This window comes from Xenopus laevis, chromosome 2S (genome assembly GCF_017654675.1).
Source record: "Xenopus laevis strain J_2021 chromosome 2S, Xenopus_laevis_v10.1, whole genome shotgun sequence".
NCBI classification, from domain to species: domain Eukaryota; kingdom Metazoa; phylum Chordata; class Amphibia; order Anura; family Pipidae; genus Xenopus; species Xenopus laevis.
Window position 1 is genome coordinate 164,557,754 of NC_054374.1, and position 13,847 is coordinate 164,571,600.

The window sequence follows — 13,847 nt, forward strand, 5'->3', positions numbered from 1 at the left end:
CTTATTCAAATCAGTGCATGGTTGCTAGGGAATTTGGATTGTAGCAACCCGATTGGAGAACTGGAGAGCTGCTGAATAAAAAGCTAAATAACTCAAAAACCACAAATAATAAAAAATGAAAACCAATTGCAAATTGTCTCAGAAGATCCCTCTCTACATCATAATAGCAGTTAATTTAAAGGTGAACAACCCCTTTTGTCACATGGAACTTAGTCAGCCAATGAGAAGGGCCTGGATTCTCTCATAGATATTACTGTACCAGGGCTGGAACTAGGGAAAGGCAGCAGAGAGATGTATAGGGTCCAATTGAGAGGGGGGTGGGGGAGAACCATTATGGGATGAGGTTTCGGAGTGAGCAGCTGGGGTTGATGGGATGCATGGCTAAGTAGCTTTCCCTTGGTTGCCAGTGGTGCTTGGCCCAGCCTTGCTCACGGATGGATATAAATAATAATAAATCATTCATTTTACTTGCCCTTTAACAGCTGTCTTTAGTTTGTGACCTTAATTCAAAGAGAATCTCATACTGGATAAAGTGAAGCAAAAACAGGTGCGATTTGCATAAAACCATTATGATTAGAGCATTGATTAAATGCAGTGACCCAAAACCAGGCTCCGGCCCTCAGTTGCCTGGGGTTTGTTGCTTAAACATTGGGGGCATCAATGCAAAAACCAAACCTGAGTGTTAAACTACTGTATAACTAAATGATGATGGTGGTAAGTGCCCTCACATCCCTGCCCTGATATTACTCCTCCGCAGACACAATGGCAGCCATCCAGGTATTAGGGCCAATAATGACTTTGCCCTTGAGCGGGGTGACTTTGCATGTGCAACAGTGTCTGTAACCATGTGTGACTTTCACTTTTCTTTGGCCAAGACCCATTTTGGAGGAGATTCCTGGCAGATGCCCACGTAGGCACGACTGTATTCATTTCATCACATGGATGGGGAAGAACAGAGAGGGACAATGCAATGGACACTTGGTAAAGGTGGCCTACGGCTGTGAGTAATGGAATTTGGGGTCCTTTGTGTCTCCGGGGGTACAATGCAATCCAGTGCATGTCTTCTAGTATATCTCTAGTTAATTATTAAAGGATTCAGGTCAAATGTTCCTTTTTAAAATATATTTCTGTATCCCTTCTAAATAGTGCCGGGGAGTTTTCTGTTACAGAGTAAAATATGTCTATAATGTCCTCTATTGTATTTGTAAAGTCTAATCATGTCTCCCCACAAGTGTCTTTTTTTCAGAGAAAACAACCCCAACCTTGTCAGTCTCCCCTCATAATTTAACTCTTCCCTCCCTCTAACCAGTTTAGTTGCACTTAGTCTCTGCACTCTCTCCAGCTCATTTATATCCCTCTTAAGGACTGGAGTCCAAAACTGCCCCCATACTCCAGATGAGGCCTCACCAGGGACCTATAAAGAGACACAATTATGTTTCATCCCTTGAGTTAATGCCCTTTTTTATACAAGACAGAACTTTATTTGCTTTAGTAGCCACAGAATGACACTGCCCAGAATTAGACAACTTGTTATCTACAAAGACCCCTACCAGTGGCGTAACTAGTTGTTACTGGGCCCAATAGCAAATTCAATTTCAATTTAGGGCCCCAAAATATTTATAAGTTGGCCTATTTTACCAAAGATATATTAAAATTGCTAATTAATTAGGGTCTCACTGGGCCCCCTACACTCCTGGGCCCCCCCTGCAACCGCAGGGTCTGCTTCCTCTATAGTTACGCCCCTGACCCCTACATCCTTCTCATTTAAGGAAACTTCCAACACACTGCCATTTAGGGGCATATTTATCAAGGGTCAAATTTTGGATTGAAAAAACGTCGAAATTCGAATTCAAAAAGACCAACCGAAATTAAGTTGAAGTTTTTTTTTGGTCGAATAGTTCTGTATTCAGCCGAATTCGAATTGTATGAATAGAAGTAATAGCGCATTTGATCGAATTCGATTCAAAGATTTTCCCAATTGACTCCAAATAGGTTCTAGGAGGTTCACCATAGGCTTAAACAGCAATTCGGCAGATTTTAAATGGCGAAAGGTCGACGTCGAAATTAAAAAAGACAGTACATGATAAATTTCGATATTCGAATTTTCAAATTTTTTTCAAATTGAATCGAATTTGGACTACTGAAGTACACAAAAAATAGTTCGAAACTTGAATTTTTTTGATTTGAAAATTCACCTCGACCTTTGATAAATCTGCCTTTTAGTGTATAACTTGCATTTATATGATTTCTGCCAAAGTGCATAACCTGCATTTATCAACATTGAACCTCATTTTCCAGTTTTCTGCCCAGTTTTCAGCAAAAATAGAAACAGTACTTTCAATGGCCACCTTCAGGTCATTAATAAACAAGTTGAAAAGCAAGGGACCTAGTACAGAGCCCTGCGGTACTCCACTAACAACACTGGTCCAATTAGAAAATGTTCCATTTACCACAACCCTTGCTACTTATCCTTCAGCCAGTTCTCTATCCAATTACAACTATATTTTCCAGGCTAATATTTCTTAATTTAACCATTAACCTTCTGTGTGGCACTGTATCCAATGCTTTAACAACATATAAGCAGATCACATCCACTGCCATCCCAGTGTCAAGATTCCTGCTCACATCCTCATAAAAGACAACTAAATTAGTCTGGCAAGAACGTTTACACTTAAAATGTATTATGATTTGCAATGAAGTCAAGTATCTTATCTTTAAGTATTCTTAAATTCGAAAAGGTTTCCTATCACAGATATCAGACTAACTGGCCTATAGTTTCAGGCTGAGAACAGGATCCACATTAGCAATTCGACAAGACCTCAAAGAATCCTGAAATATTAAGTAAAGAGGTTATGTACCCTGGGATGAATACCATCCAGTCCCGGACCTTTGTTAATCTTTACATGTTCTAGTCTCTTTTGAATTTCCTCCTGAGTGACCCATGCATCAGTAGCTGTATTCCTAGAAGTAAGTCTATTAAAAAGAAAACCTTCATTAGCTGGTTACTTAGTTGTGTAGACAGATGAAACATAACAGTTTAGAATTTCTGCTTTTTCCCTGTTCTCATTGCCCAACTCACTCCCTCTGATGTTAAAGGTCCCTCCTATTCCTTTTTATTTTTTTTTTTACTATTTACATATTTAAAAAAAAAATTGGATTAATTTTACTCCTCGCTGTAGTACCCCTTTCCAACTTTATATTTGCTCTTTATCAGTCTTTATTTCTGTAGAAGAATCTGAAAACAACTGAACTTAAAAAGTGTAAACGACCTCTTTGATTGCAGTTTTCACCCCAAATTCATGTCCATCTATTAGGTTCTATCTGTACATATTTCTGTCCCTTTTGTTCTATATGTGTCATTAGCCTTAAAGGGGATCTAACCCCAAAAATGACTTGATGGAAACTTCAAGAATGCTTCTCTAAACACTTCTGCAACTTACATTAATTTTCTAGTATTAGCATTTACTGAGATTTTAGCAGATTTAGACTGCTAATACCAGGCTTTTGGTTCAACTGAGAGTCAACAACTCTAGTTAACTGAATGTGGGAAGTGCATAGACATAGAAAAAATGCAATCGCATAAAAAACAATGGAGACAAAATGCACAAGACTTTTAATAAGCTGGGAGAATAAATAAAGTAATTAGAGATTCCAATTGACTTCTGTAGAGACTCAGCAGCTTTTATTTCTCGAGTTTGTTGTGGAAACTCTTTACGTCATAAATCCCTATAGAAGTTCCAGAAAATACTGAATGTTTACATTTTCGCCATGTCCAACTTGTTTTTCAATAAAAAAGCGTATTATTAGTAGTCTATAACCGCTAATAAATCAGAAACCACTAAAAATGGTAACTTACTTGCAGTATGGCCCTGAAATTATGTGTATGCACTAAGTGACTATTATCTATTCCTTCTGCTTGTTTGCTTAATTCCTTGCCCATTATAGTCCCAGACCCAAATCAAACTCTTGCCCGGTGATATATTGTAACATCAATATAACACGACTGATAAAGGACCTAAAGGTGAAGTTCATCAGGTTTAGTCTCTATAAAACTTTTTTTCTGTTGATCCAGACTGAAGAGAGCAAACAGAAAAATTCTCATTTTGGAAAGCTGCCCGTTTAGTGTTGCAACTGGATAATTCCCTCTATCAAGTACTGTGGATTAATCATATCCATTGCTATAATTGCCGTCTCTTTCATCAAAGTCATGGTAGGAAATCCAATAAACTCACTGTAAAGAATTCCTTCCCATAATTCTCCTTTCCCACCAATGAATCACTCATTCCCCCTCCCTTTGTAGGGAATCCCTTAACCTGACTGTCCTTATAGTAAAGAACCCCTTCCTATGCTGATGGTGATATCTCCTTTCCTTCCCACCAATGAATTACTCATCCCCCTCTCTTGGTAGGGAATCCCATAACCCGACTGTCCTTATACTAAAGAACCCATTCCTATGCTGATGGTGAGATCTCCTTTCCTCCCCACCAATGAATCACTCATTCCCCCTCTCTTTGTAGGGAAACCCATAACCTGACTGTCCTTACAGTAAAGAATCCCTTTCTATGCTGATGGTGATATCTCCTTTCCTCCCCTCCAATGAATCACTCATTCCCCCTCTCTTGGTATGGAATCCCATAACCTGACTGTCCTTACAGTAAAGAACCCTTCCTATGCTGATGGTGAAATCTTATTTTCTTCTCCCACCAATAAATCACTCATTCCCCCTCTCTTGGGAGGGTATCCCATAACCTGACTGTCCTCATAGTAAAGAACCCCTTCCTATGCTGATGGTGAGATCTCCTTTCCTCCCCACCAATGAATTACTCATTCCCCTCTCTTGGTAGGGAATCCCATAACCTGACTGTCCTTACAGTAAAGAACCCCTCCCTATGCTGATGGTGAAATTTTCTTTCCTCCCCACCAATGAATCACTCATTCCCCTCTCTTGGGAGGGAATCCCATAACCTGAATGTCCTTACAGTAAAGAACCCCTACAAACTTTCACTGATTTTAAAAGAGAAGGTAAGTAATTTACACTCAGTGGTGCCAAAAGTTAGGTACCCCAAGTGGTTGTATTTACTTACCTAATGCCCCAGGTCAGTGCTCCTATCAGCAGAAAACTGCATCTGCCCAGGGGTTCTGCCAGCGAACACCACGGAGTGATCCTCTTCTTCACTTCTTCACTTTTCAAATCTCCCGGGGCAGATGTATGCGCAGTAAAATGAAATAGCCGGCTTTTTCTTTAAACGTTCTGCTTTTCACTCTACTGAGCATGTGCAGCAGTGAGCTGAAAGAAGAAGCAGGAAGAAGATCACTCCCATAGGAGCACTGGCCCAGTGTATCAGGTAAGTAAATACAACCACTTGGGGGTGCCTAACTTTTCTAGAAGAGATTTCCTTAAGGAGGAATTCAGGGATGGGATCACAGAGGGGAAGGAGCAGCAAGATAGAAGGGTTTGAGACAAGAGCTGGCAGTGGATGAGGATGGTGTGAAGAGAAGGGACTCTGAGAGGAGCGGAGATGATGACCAGGAGACAAGAAAAGAAATGAAGTGAGGAGCAGAAGAGTGAAGGGCTCTGAATGTTAGCAGAAGGAGTTTATATGCTATTCTTTGCTTAACATGAAGCCATGCTAGGGATTTTAGTTGGGGTTGAACAGGTTCCCTCTTAGGAGAGAGTAGAAGGATTCCGGTAGCAGAGTTTAAGATTGATTGGAGGGGAGAGAGATGGGAGTCACTAAGACCAGTTAGGAGGAGATTGCAATAGTCTAAACAGCTTTTCTACTCCTGCTGGTAAATCCTTTCCTCTATTTGACTTATCTACAAGGGATTCATCGTACAGGCAATTGGCCCTGTTAGTACATGGAGCCCTGAAGCATAGACCAATGCAATATATATATAGGGGGTACTGCAGCCAGAGGGGCTCTAAGAGGTATGAAACTGTAACTTACATGGGAATGAGCAGGTTATGGGTACCATATTCTAATTCTTAGCAGGGCCCTCTTGCCCAGGTAAGCATAGGGCTAATTTTTGGGGCCTGTAGGGGGAGAGCTTGACTACTAGCTAGTACCTGTGTGCCTATATGTACTTAGTCTGTCTTGGTACAGAGCCATGTTACCTTATATACAGTCTTTGTATTGTTTGCAACAGGACAGCTGCCAAAAAAATTAGATTTTTCCTCCACTTTCAGCTTTCATCATCAGTTCAAGGGCTATGGACAAGCTGTATTTGGAAAAAAAACGTATTTATTTACTGATGCCATTAACCTCTGATATATTTACATGAGTCAATAGTTACTTACTAAGGTTTCAATAAGACACTGTGCCCTGGAGATGTGCCCTTTAACCTTGTATATTTCACTTGGCAGAGTCTGTACAATATATTTTATTTACTAACTTGGTAAAACTGTGATTGGATTTTATTATTATTATTATTATTATTATTATTATTACATTTACAGATAATTAATGAGGTCTCTTTTGAATTTCCTCCTGATTCACCCATCTATCAAACATTTTATTATTAGAATTGGGACTATTAAATAGTCCTTCATTATCTGCTTCCACGGTTCTATAGACAGATAGGAATGGAAGAATTAAACTATGAGATAAAAAGATGTTCTCTAAAGAAAGACACTTGTGAGGGGACATAATTACCAAATTATAGTACAGGCATGGGACCTGTTATCCAGAATGTTCCAGACCTGGGGTTTTCCAGATAGCGAATCTTTCTGTAATTTGGATCTTCGTGCCTTAAGTCTACTAGAAAATCATGTAAATATTAAATAAACCCAATAGGCTGGTTTTGCTTCCAATAAGGATTAATTATATCTTAGTTGGGATCAAGTACAAGTTACTGTTTTATTATTACACAGAAAAAGGAAATCCTTTTTAAAAATTTGGATTATTTGGATAAAATGGAGTCTATGGGAAACAGCCTTTATAATTTGGAGCTTTCTGGATAATATAGAACAAACTACATTAGCTCCTGCAGGACTGCTTGCTATTGGTTGCTCTGTGGCCAATGAGGGTCTATTGAGTATTCACCCTACCACATTCTTAAAGCCCACATTCTTTATTTATAGAATTGGGGTAATTGATAGGCCATCCTTTGACATGTTATCGCTATTAAATAAGACCGTAGGGAATCTTAAGACGGGCACTTTATATCCCAACTGTTATTACACACGATACACACAAACACACGTTCACATTCCAATCCTGATATCTCATTAAGACGTCCCAAGTGCAGCCGTCACAGTCATTAATGATGATATAGATCAACACTGAACTGCAGAGATTACTTTAAATCTGTAGTAAACAGAACTTTGTACCCCTCTGGAATGGCAAGTGAGAGGCACCTAAAGCTTTACATCTATTTGTGCTTGAAAGGTCAGTTTGGGTGGGGTTCTGGCATAATTGGGAGTGTTTTCATAAAGGTTAGTTATATCCAGGCCACATTTTATCTTCACAAGTTCAAGTCCTCTTTTAGAACTCACTTTGGTAATATCAACATTATAGATATATAACAACACTGAGGTAATAGTTCCAGGGGTACCCAGGGTACAAATAAGCACTCACCCCAAATCTCCCCCTAACTGACCTTCAGACTGGGCCCCCTTAGCTCATAACAAGGTTACAGATATATAGAAACATTGGGGTAACAGTCACCCTGCTATAGTTCCAGGGGTACCCAGGGCACAAATAAACATTCACCCCAAATCTCCCCCTAACTGGCCTCAAGTCAATTAGGGTGCCTCTTTTAGAACTCACTTTGGTAATATCAACATTATAGATATATAACAACACTGAGGTAATAGTTCCAGGGGTACCCAGGGTACAAATAAGCACTCACCCCAAATCTCCCCCTAACTGACCTTCAGACTGGGCCCCTTAGCTCATAACAATGTTACAGATATATAGAAACATTGGGGTGTCACCCTGCTATAGTTCCAGGGGTACCCAGGGTACAAATAAGCACTCACCCCAAATCTCCCCCTAACTGACCTTCAGACTGGACCCCCTTAGCTCATAACAAGGTTACAGATATATAGAAATATTGGGGTGTCACCCTGCTATAGTTCCAGGGGTACCCAGGGCACAAATAAGCACTCACCCCAAATCTCCCCCTAACTGACCTTTAGACTGGACCCCCTTAGCTCATAACAAGGTTACAGATATATAGAAACATTGGGGTGTCACCCTGCTATAGTTCCAGGGGTACCCAGGGTACAAATAAGCACTCACCCCAAATCTCCCCCTAACTGACCTTCAGACTGGGCCCCCTTAGCTCATAACAAGGTTACAGATATATAGAAACATTGGGGTAACAGTCACCCTGCTATAGTTCCAGGGGTACCCAGGGCACAAATAAACACTCACCCCAAATCTCCCCCTAACTGACCTTCAGCCTGGGCCCCCTTAGCTCATAACAAGGTTACAGATATATAGAAACATTGGGGTAACAGTCGCCCTGCTATAGTTCCAGGGGTACCCAGGGTACAAATAAGCACTCACCCCAAATCTCCCCCTAACTGGCCTTCAAACTGGGCCCCCTTAGCTCATAACAAGGTTACAGATATATAGAAACATTGGGGTAACAGTCACCCTGCTATAGTTCCAGGGGTACCCAGGGTACAAATGAACACTCACCCCAAATCTCCCCCTAACTGACCTTCAGACTGGGCCCCCTTAGCTCATAACAAGGTTACAGATATATAGAAATATTGGGGTGTCACCCTGCTATAGTTCCAGGGGTACCCAGGGTACAAATAAGCTCTCACCCCAAATCTCCCCCTAACTGACCTTCTGACTGGGCCCACTTAGCTCATAACAAGGTTACAGATATATAGAAACATTGGGGTGTCACCCTGCTATAGTTCCAGGGGTACCCAGGGTACAAATAAACACTCACCCCAAATCTCCCCCTAACTGACCTTCAGACTGGACCCCCTTAGCTCATAACAAGGTTACAGATATATAGAAACATTGGAGTGTCACCCTGCTATAGTTCCAGGGGTACCCAGGGTACAAATAAGCACTCACCCCAAATCTCCCCCTAACTGGCCTTCAGACTGGGCCCCCTTAGCTCATAACAAGGTTACAGATATATAGAAACATTGGGGTAACAGTCACCCTGCTATAGTTCCAGGGGTACCCAGGGTACAAATAATCACTCACCCCAAATCTCCCCCTAACTGGCCTTCAGACTGGGCCCCCTTAGCTCATAACAAGGTTACAGATATATAGAAACATTGGGGTAACAGTCACCCTGCTATAGTTCCAGGGGTACCCAGGGCACAAATAAACATTCACCCCAAATCTCCCCCTAACTGGCCTCAAGTCAATTAGGGTGCCCTTGTAACAAGTAAGTGCAATACAAAGGTCCTTAAAAGTTCTGGGGTAAAACTACTGATATGAAACTGGTAGAACAGTGATCTATTTATTGAATAACTAAGAAAATAATCACAAGCTTTCGGGACATTTCAGTTCCTCTCTCAGAGCTGATTACCAGCCATTTGCTGAGAAATCTATTGCTTCATAATCATCTTGTCGCTCCTCTAATCATTCTGAGGATTTTTCATCCCCCTTATTTTTAGCAGTTTATCTGCGTATTGTGTAGCGCCGGGAAATATCTAATACTAATGCGTCAGGGTCTTATGAAGAGATACAATTATATCCGTCTGTTTTATATGAGAACAGCGAGGCTTCACCCGGCGAAACCTGAAGAACATGAATAAAGTGCTTTGCTGGTGCTCACAGCTGCCTTTTAATAAATGGGCCCTCAAATGTCCAAAAATTTTAAAAAATCTGACTATTCGAATACCAAAATTTATCATGTACTGTCTCTTTAAAACTTCGACCCTTCGCCATTCATAACCTGCCGAATTACTGTTTTAGCCTATGGGGGACCTCCTATTTGGAGTCATTTGGTGGACTTTGAAAAATCAAAGTCTTTTGGGGCAAATCCTTCAATTCAAATTCGATTGAATGCGGTAAAACTTCGCATACAGCCTATTCACCCGAAGTTAAAAACTTTGATTTTTTAAATACATTTTGACTGGTCTTTTTTTATTTGAATTCTGAGTTGAACTCCCGTCACCTGATTTGATAAATCTGCCCCATATGTGTCAAAGAGACAAGAGGAAGGGGGTCCCTACCCCATAGAGCTTACAGCCTTATTTTGTAAGGGAAGAAATTGCATGAGTAGTAGTTATAATGGAAAGGAAGAGATTTAGGGGGTTATTTATTAAAATCAGAATGCCAAAAACAAAAAATTCAAGCTTTTTTTACTATAAAATCAGAATTTTTAGTGGAAAAAAACCTAGAATTTTTCATGATTTATTATACACCGAGGGTACTAAAAGTCCGAATCTGTAAAATACTCCAAGCTGTCGGGGTCCTGTAGAAGTCAATGGCAAAGGTCCCATTTCAAATTTGAAGATATCATGGTCGGCGCTGACTTTCAGCCATAAATCCGAAAAATTCTGGGGTTTTGAGCTATTTCACTAAGAATTCAGGCATAAAACTTGAAAAACTCAGGCTTTTTCACAAAAACCCAAATTTTTGGAGTTTTTGTCCAAACCGATTTTATCAAGTTTTTTCAATGATAAATAAGGTCAAATCATGGATTCTAGTTTGGTCTGACTTTTTTATCATAAAAAAATCAGATTTTGATAAATAACCCCCTTAGTGTTAAACAGACAATAGGAAGAGGTCCCTACCCCGTAGAGCTTACAGCCTTATTTTGTAAGGAAAGAAATTGCATGAGAAGTAGTTATAAGGGGAAGTTACACAGAAAAAAAGACAAAGGAAGAGATTTAGGGGTTATTTATTAAAGCCCATCTCCAAGCTGTTGGGGTCCTGCAGAAGTCAATGGTAAAGGTCCCATTTCAAATTTGAAAATATCATGGTCTATGCTGAGTTTTAGCGAAAAATTCTGGGTTTCTTGCGATTTCACAAAAAATGCGAGTGTTTTGATAAATAAGGTCAAAATGTGGATTCTAGTTTGGTTGGACTTTTTTAAAGGAAAACTTTATCATACGATACACTGTGCACACACACACACCAAACAAATCATACTTGTTAGGTCACATGAGCCAAGTTCTGTCGTTTGCTTCCACACTTCTTCCTGTTACAGTTAGAGCTGCAGTATTTCTGGTCAGGTGATCTCTTCCTGTTACAGTTAGAGCTGTAGTATTTCTGGTCAGGTGATCTCTTCCTGTTACAGTTAGAGCTGCAGTATTTCTGGTCAGGTGATCTCTTCCTGTTACAGTTAGAGCTGTAGTATTTCTGGTCAGGTGATCTCTTCCTTTTACAGTTAGAGCTGCAGTATTTCTGGTCAGGTGATCTCTTCCTGTTACAGTTAGAGCTGCAGTATTTCTGGTCAGCTGATCTCTTCCTGTTGCAGTTAGAGCTGTAGTATTTCTGGTCAGGTGATCTCTTCCTGTTACAGTTAGAGCTGCAGTATTTCTGGTCAGTTGATCTCTTCCTGTTACAGTTAGAGCTGCAGTATTTCTGGTCAGGTGATCTCTTCCTGTTACAGTTAGAGCTGCAGTATTTCTGGTCAGGTGATCTCTACCTGTTACAGTTAGAGCTGCAGTATTTCTGGTCAGGTTATCTCTTCCTGTTACAGTTAGAGCTGCAGTTTTTCTGGTCAGGTGATCTCTTCCTGTTACAGTTAGAGCTGCAGTATTTCTGGTCAGGTGATCTCTTCCTGTCACAGTTAGAGCTGCAGTATTTCTGGTCAGCTAATCTCTTCCTGTTACAGTTAGAGCTGCAGTATTTCTGGTCAGCTAATCTCTTCCTGTTACAGTTAGAGCTGCAGTATTTCTGGTCAGGTGATCTCTTCCTGTTACAGTTAGAGCTGCAGTATTTCTGGTCAGGTGATCTCTTCCTGTTATCTATCTGTTGCTTAAGTATTTGTTTTGGGGGTAGAGTTTTCCTTTAACTTGAAAAAATCTGAGAAAATCGGATTTTGATAAATAACCTCTTAATGTGAAAGAAACAAAATGAGAGAAATGGAAGGAAAACAGAAAAAGGTGAGGAAGAAACAATGGGGCAGATTCACTAAAGGGGCGACATGGCCATCACTACTGATATTTCGCCAGAAATCCAATCCGCAGGGACATCACCAATTTACTAACAGGCATAGAGGGCAATTCGCTAGTGAATGGGACCATCGGTAGTGTTCATTCGTACTCTATCGCCAGCCAACTTTTCGCTCTAGCGAACGGGTGTAACTCCGCAAATTCACTAAGATACGAATTTTACTGAACGTTACCTCTTTCGTCAGAACTTCCTTCTTCACCTCAGACCTGGGGAACTAAAACGAAGCTACATCCTCCTCAATCTTATGTCAGTGACATCATATCCTGTCTGTCAGAAATGAATTAAAGTTGTAAAAACGCCTGTAAAAGTCCCAACTACTGAACTCTTTTGTGTTAACATTTTTCCCCAGGGGGCCATGGAACATTTGTTTTAAGGTGAGATCATGTCTAGGACATTAGAGGATCTTTTGTCTTTTTTTGCTTCCTTGGACATTTGTAATAATAAGTGGCCACTTCAAGCATTTACACCAACATCTCTAATAAAGACATAAATATGATCTATATGTACCTGCCCTATTCAAATTGACCTAAGCGTAAGAGGACTAATGAAGTTTCACTAGGCAGAAGCGATTGTTAATGTTATGTCTCTTTGAAACGCTCACACTGCCGGAGTAACATTAGCGAAAAGTCACCAGCGTTTGGTGCCCAGGACACAAATTCGTATTTAAGTGAATTAGCCTAGTGGCGAAGTGGTGTGAAGCATTTGATGCCGACAATTCACCCTTTAGTGAATCTGCCCCAGAATGATGGGGAAAGGCAGAAAGAGAAGAAGGAAATATTGCAGAGATTGTGAATGGTAGAAGAGAGAAGTATAAGAGAAGAACAAAGAATAAAGGAAGTCTAATAATTAATCAGGAAAAAGGAATGGAGAGGAGACAGGGAACAAAGGGAGAGGGAGAGTTGAACACAGAACCAAATTATGAGAAGTGATGAGTGACGATGAGAATGAAGAAGTGAAGAAGAGAGAGGAACGAGTGAGGAGAGAATAAAGAAAGAATGGGCTGAGAGAAGAGAGTTAAATGTTGGGAATGGGAGTGAGTAAAATGCCCAATTGCTATTGAAGCTGCAGGTCTGGAGCAGCAAGATTTTAGGACGGCATCAGTGTGGCACTGGGATACCAGGGGGCTAGTAGAAAACCATAGTCTGTGGGCCCACTTTCCAAACTATTATTCCTCCTCTCCTCACTCAACCTCTTTATTCTCCTAGTCTTTTATATTTACTATACTCTATTCTTCCATTATTAAGCCTCTTTTTTCCCATAAAGAAATAGAGAATGACCGGGAAATAGGCCAAATGTTTAGAAGTAAGAGGATCACTGACACCTGGGCCCACCGGGAGTTTTCCTGGTATCGCAATGGGCCAGTTGGACACTGGACGTCTCGCAGCCACTGGCATAACTAGATATTACTGGTCCCCACAGCAAACTCATTTTAGGGCCCCCAACATATCCAAAGTCTGTCTTTTTTTTACAAATATCTGTTGAAATTGGTCATTAATTATGGCCGCAGGGTCTGATTCCTCTGTAGTTCCGCCTCTGCATTCAGCCCAGCCACAATCTAAGGAGCAGTGAGGATGGCCACTCCTATAAGCATAACCCCCAGTTCTACAAGCGGGGGGCACACAGGCATTTAACAGTAGGACCCTAAAGCCTAGAGGTGCCCAAGGCCAAAATCTGCACCTGGAAAACAGCGTCTGACTCTATATATTCTCTGCACTGCTGGTTGTGACCCAGAGAACAGAA